Below are 6102 nucleotides of genomic sequence, written 5' to 3'. Positions count from 1 at the left end.
TGTCAGTGTTCTTGCCTGGAGAATCCCAGGGACGGGGAAGCCTAGTAAGCTGCCATCTCTGAGGTCGCACAGAGTCAGACACGACTGAAGCGACTTAGCAACAGCAGCAGCAGCAGCAGTGTGTATATGTTAATCCCAAACTCCTAATTCATTCCTCCCTACCATCCCCTTTGGTAATGATAGTTTTGTTTTCTACGTCTGTGAGTCTATTTCTATTTTGTAAATAAGTTCATTTATATCTTTTTTTAAGATTCCACATGTAAGTGATATCACAAAAGATTTTACTTCCTCTGTCTGACTTACTTCACTTAATATGGTAATCTCTAGATTCATCTATGCTACTGCAAATGACATTATTTCATTCTTTTTCAGGGCTGAGTAATATTCCATTTTATATATTCAACATATGTTCTTTATCCATTCATCTGTCAATGAACACTTAGTTGCTTCAGTGTTTTGTTGTAAATAATGCTTTTATTGTAAATAGTGCTGCTCTGAACATTTGAAATCCCTCTTCTTAATTCTTGGTTTTGTTCAGAGTGACTTGTGTCAACCTTAGGCTATGACAGGACTGGTGATGAAAACGACAAATAACCAGTGACCCCCTATTTCCCAGAGTTGTGGGAATTTGACATTTGTAAACCCCAAAGTCTTACTTTAATTATACAATATCCTTTGCATCCACAAGAAGGAGGGAGGAAGGGAATAAATGAACACCTACTGTGTGCTAGGTACTTTCCCATCTAGCATGGTAACAGATGAGATCACGGAGGCCCAGACAGGCCCTTGTCTAGCACCACATCACCATGGGATTTGAGCTGAGGTCTCTCAGATTCCAAAGCCTGGGCTCTTCCCTCATGGAGCAAACAAGAATGTGCACAGATGCTCAAGGCTGTTGAGAGGTATTCAGTCACAGATGCAGGAAGATAGAGGAATAGCCTGGAAGTGGACTCAGACAGTGGAGGAGGGAGCTGATGGAGAGGGAAGGTGACAGGCTAATGATGGACGAGGGAGGTGATGGGAGGGTCAAAGGGTTCTGCTTTGACAAGGGACTTGGGATTCCGGGCAGGGAGCCTTTTTTTCCACACTGTGCCTTGCTGGAAACACCTCACATCCCCGCATGCGATGAGCTCACCCTTCTGTTGGCACTGACTCGCATCCCATCTTGGCCCTGGATGAGCCACACCAACATTTCTGCAGGAGGAATAAAGCAATAACAGGATTCTCATTTTTCTCCCTAAAATAATACCTCTCTGTTCAGCCAGCAAGCAGGGAACTGCTCCTGCCAGCAGTCCTGTGGGAAGCCTGTTCCCAGTCCGGCAGGATTAGTCTGATGCTGGCGTCCTAGGAGCCCCCCAGCAGGTAAGGCAGCCCTCAGGTGACCTTGAGCTTCTGGCTGCAGATCCCTGCTATCTTTCTCAGTCCTGGGAGAGGTCATTTATCTCTGGATCCCCATCCCTGGCTCTCCAGGGCAAAAGCATGCTGCTCTAACCAGCATGGGCCATAGACTCCCCTAGCCAGTGGCTCCCCTGGCATGTCTTCAGGACCTCAGTGATTTCCTACAAGGAAAGGATCATTGGAAAAATTATTTTAAACAGGAAGAATTTAATTTTTCTGTACCAGGCTTTTTCCTCCTTAAACAAGAGAGTCCTCACCTAAAGGCCTGAGCACCTGGAAATTTCTCCTCTATGTGCACATTATACCCACTTCCTGGCTGCAGGGATGGAAGGACTCGGAGAATTCGGAGGATATTAAACAGATTCATAATGGACCCAGCAGTATAAACATGTCTCAAGTGCAGACAGGAGTGCCACAAGCTCCTCTTTGGTTTAATGTAAAACATACACCCGTTGTGTCTGCGTTCCCATTTTACAAATAAACAAGGTGAGGAGATGGACTCCAAAATCATCCCCAGAGAGCCAGGTGCCTTCGTTCCTTGTAATTTCCAGGCTTCTCCTGCCCACAAACAACTCAGAAAAGAACGCTTAATGTAGCCCTATAGATCACTGCCAAAAGGCAGAGCAAATGGAAGAGGCCCGGCCAAATGGTCTGAGGCCATTCCCACCCTTCAGGGTGATGCCGCAAATGGCTGGGGGCACTGGGGCCTGCAGAGAGTGTTACCAGCGGAATGTCCAGGCAGCAGGGTATATGCTGGATGGTGCATCAGGAGACATGGGTTCAAATCCCATATCTGCCCCCACTGCCAGCAGGCTGTGCCCTTCCAGGCAACTGCACCCCTCTGCCCCAGCTGGGTTTTCTCACCAGTGCGATGGGGTGACAGTCCCAACCTGTGTATCTCACTGAATGATGACGAGTCCCCCGAGAGATAATGGCTCATTATCCTTGGATAGGATGTAAATGATCCCATGGCCATCTTCCCATTTTTAGTCAAAATCTGTATTTCCTACCACTGCTTCTCTTAAACCCAGAGGCAGAGGTCCATGTCATTCTCAGAAAGTCTAAACACCCTGAAGCATGATCACTGACTCAAGGGCCAACATGACTAATTTGGCCCCATAAATAGCACGGTGTGCGGAAGACCAGCCAAACCAGTGAGCTGGCTGGATTGACTGGCAGGATCAGTCAAAATGCGCCGCCTGATGGCTCCAGCAGGGGCATGGCCCCCATCTGGCCAGGGAGCCATCCAGAGGATGGACCGTATGGCCAGTCGGCCTGGATCTTGCTGGGTGAAATTCCCCAACCCTCCTATGTCCCGGATTCCTCATTTGCCAAATGGAAAATGATGGAAAGTGAAAGTGAAGTCGCTCAGTTGTGTCCGACTCTTTGCGACCCCATGGACTGTAGCCTGCCAGGCTCCTCCATCCAAGGGATTTTCCAGGCAAGAATACTGGAGTGGGTTGCCATTTCCTTCTCCAGGAGATCTTCCCAACCCAGGGATTGAACCTGGGTCTCCTGCATTGTAGGCAGACGCCTTACTGTCTGAGCCACCAGGGAATTCTCTAAAATAATGGAAGACCCCCTCAAAGAGGATTGTGGGAATGAAATGATGTCATATGTGTGAAGAGCTTTGGACAGAGCCAGGCCCTCAGCAAGTGCTCTGCAAGTATAGCTATTCTTAGTGTCAAGGGAGCTCTGGGCTTTAACAGTGAACTGTTTCTAGAGAAGAAAAGAAATACTTCAGTTGAGGAAACTGTGGCCTGTAAATGGGACATGATCTGCTGAAAGTCACGCCAGTTCAACTAGCATTTTTTGAAAAACGTATATATTTATTTATTTGACTGCATTGGATCCCAGTTGCAGCAAGTGGGGTCTGATCTAGTTCCCTGACTAGAGTTTGAACCTGGGCCCCCTGCATTGGGAGTGCAGAGTCTTAGCCCCTGAGTCACCACGGAAGTTCTCAACTAGCATTTTGAATGACATTTTCCAGGCACCGTGATCATAGTAACAATCACATGGTTAATATGTGCTGATCCTTTCTCCATTCTAGGCACAGAGCTAAGCATATCTCAGGCTTTAATTAAATCCTCATTGCTACTCTGTGATGAAAACACCCTTAACCCCATTTTACAGATGAGGAAGTTGAGGCTCAGAGAGGGAAGAGACTTTGCTGGTTGGTGGGATTAGCAGGGCTGCTATAGGTCTGGGGTCTTGGGGGTCTGTGTTCTCTTCCCCAGAACACCCACCAACCCTTCATCCAGGCCCAGCACCTGGTTCTTGACTCTAGGTCCAGATTCCAGGTCTTCCTGTGTTGCTCCCTGTGGCTTTTTCCTCTCCAGGCTCCCCAGGGCCTGGGTGCACCAACTCACCCAATGTGAGAACAGAGACAGGAAGGCTTTGAGCTTCAGCCTCCCCACTGGATCTCCTGTCCAGGTGGGTGTCAGAGAGTCTCTCCAAATGTCCTCATTCCACACTCTATATTTTATGGTGCTTGGTGAGTGCTTGGAGCAGTTTTTCTCCCCCAGGTTTTTGGCCATGCTCTTTTCTAAGGCTCTAAAGATTCTCTGTTTTCAGACAATAAATTACAAGCGTCTAAGTCGTCCAGAGATGTGGGAAGGGAGAAACTCAGTAACACCGAGGCCAGAGGAAGCTTTGGACCTTACCCAAGAGTTCCTGGCATCCTGGTTCACCTGTCCCCTAAGGCATCTACTCTCCCACTTCTCTAACCAGCTGGCGTGTAAATTATCCCCCAGTTCTTCCCAAGGACAATAGAAAAGCAAGGTATGGGGAATCAGAGAGAGACAGAGGAAGACCTGGGGGGAGAGGTCATTTCTCCTAACTTGTGATTGCTTTAGAGTTTAGAGCAGCACCTAGCACCTTAGATCAGGCAAAAGGGGCCTCCTGATCCGTGTGCTCAGCTTCCTCCAGCCATACCCTTCTCCATGGGGGCGAGCAGTGGGCAGGGCCAAGGAGGTGTACCCATTGGTGTCAATGCTCCCCTTCTACAACACGGTGGGCGTACCTGGGACCTGAGTCCAAGGTACTCTCCCAGGATCTGCACAGCCTTCTTCCCCAAATCCATTCTCCCCATACTCTCTCAGAGTGTGAAGCTCTATGTTCCCAGCTATTTGCAGTGTGTGTGTGTGTGTGTGTGTAGGTTAGAGGTTGGCACTAGGCTGTCCTCAAGCATCTTCACGAAGCTCTCACTATGCAGGATGGAGCCTTGGTGGGAAAGGAAAGGGGCTGCGGGCTGTGGACCGTGGCTGGCTTCCCCACGCTGTGGTGTTCCAAGTTCCACTCCAAGGAGTCCAGGAACTCTGAATGCAGACCCAGCTTTCCAGGTTACAATATTATATTAAATGTTAGGATGAAATATTTGCCAAGGTTGGACGATAAAGCATATTTCATTTAAGAGTTTGTTAGACTTGGTTTTTAACTCAAGGATTTAGACACACACAGATGAGCCGGCATCTGTACTGTGGCCCCACGCCCCACCACAGCACACACAGATGAGCCGGCGTCTGTACTGTGGCCCCACGCCCCACCACAGCTGTGGGGGGCCTGGCTCCCAAAGCATCTCTGGTGCCCTCCTAGCCTGTGAGCTGGGGCTGATCATTTTCACTTCCAAATGAAGATTCTGAGGCTCAAGGAAACTAAGACACCGGCTGGAGTCTGCATAGCTGGAAAGCGGCAGAACCTAGACATGAAATCAAACCCCGCAACCCCATGTCTGGCTCTTCCTACTCCCTGAACCCCCTTCCTGCCAGGGGAGCCTCTTCTATTTTAGGAGGTTGTGTCTTGCTCCTCAGTGGGTGCCCAGGCCGTGGTGAGCCAGGTGGAAGGGGGCACTTGGAGGCTCCAGACTCACCCCAGCAGAGGAAGCTGTAAACTAGGGTCAAGCAACTGGAGTGCCTACTTAGAAGAAAGAAAAATGAGAACCTTGTTGCCTGTCAGATTGGCAGGTCCCCGGCAGCTCCTATTTCAAAACCATAACCTCATCAGGCTCCCCCTCTGCCCCCCTAAAGTCTCCCCTCTCCCAACTCACCGAGAGTTTTCCATTGTAGAGAAGGGAAGAAATGCGTCTCTAATCCTCTTTGTTCCATGATTTCATCTCCTTCTCTCTCTCTCCTCCCTGGGGACTCCAGGCAAACAGTTGGGGGAGGGAAGGTGGGGCAGGGAGGGGAGCCAACACTCTTTTCATGGTCTGGGGGGAACATTCTGGGCTTTGGGCAGGAGGGAGGGAAGCTGGAAGGGATAGTTCATCCCCTCCCCCAGCTGCCAACAAAAGCTGGAAACCTGGGAGACTTCCAGGAGGTCACCCTCCCCTTCCCTCCGCCCCAGCCCATGAGCCACTGAGTTCACCTCCTTGACTCTGTCCCCAGCGATCCATCACGAACTTGCTCCCTGCTTGAGCACGAGCTTCATCCTTCCTTACCAGATTTTGCAACAGCTGCTCGAGTAGCCTCCCGGATTCCAGTGCCATCCACCTTGGATCCATCCTCCAGTCAGCTGCCCAAGTGAGCCTCAGAGGCTCCATATAACTCCCAGGATAAAGCCCAAGCTCTCAGGTGATACTAACAAAGAAACCTCCTGTCCCCTGCATCCTCTCCAGCCTCAGTTGTCACAGTGTCTTACCACCTTTTTCTTTTTTTAAGTCATCTACTTACCTCTCACTCACTAAGTCTCTTGAAGAAAGGATCTTCT

At 49.6% G+C, this 6102-nt stretch overlaps 1 long non-coding RNA gene across 1 annotated transcript; it reads right to left on the bottom strand.

Annotated features, from left to right (window-relative positions):
• Nucleotides 1–454: 454 nt before the first annotated feature.
• On the bottom strand, nt 455–5659 carry LOC147351499 (uncharacterized). Its single transcript, XR_015146874.1, has 2 exons — nt 5444–5659; nt 455–1194 (listed from the first exon to the last, which is right to left on the bottom strand). It is a non-coding gene; the product is annotated as an uncharacterized LOC147351499 (long non-coding RNA).
• Between the last annotated feature and the right edge of the window lie 443 nt (nt 5660–6102).

The sequence above is a fragment of the Bos grunniens genome, chromosome 19 (assembly GCF_055505025.1).
Source record: "Bos grunniens cultivar Pamir isolate PY7600 chromosome 19, Bosgru_T2T1.0, whole genome shotgun sequence".
Lineage (NCBI taxonomy): Eukaryota > Metazoa > Chordata > Mammalia > Artiodactyla > Bovidae > Bos > Bos grunniens.
This window is presented reverse-complemented; position numbering and strand designations above follow the sequence as displayed.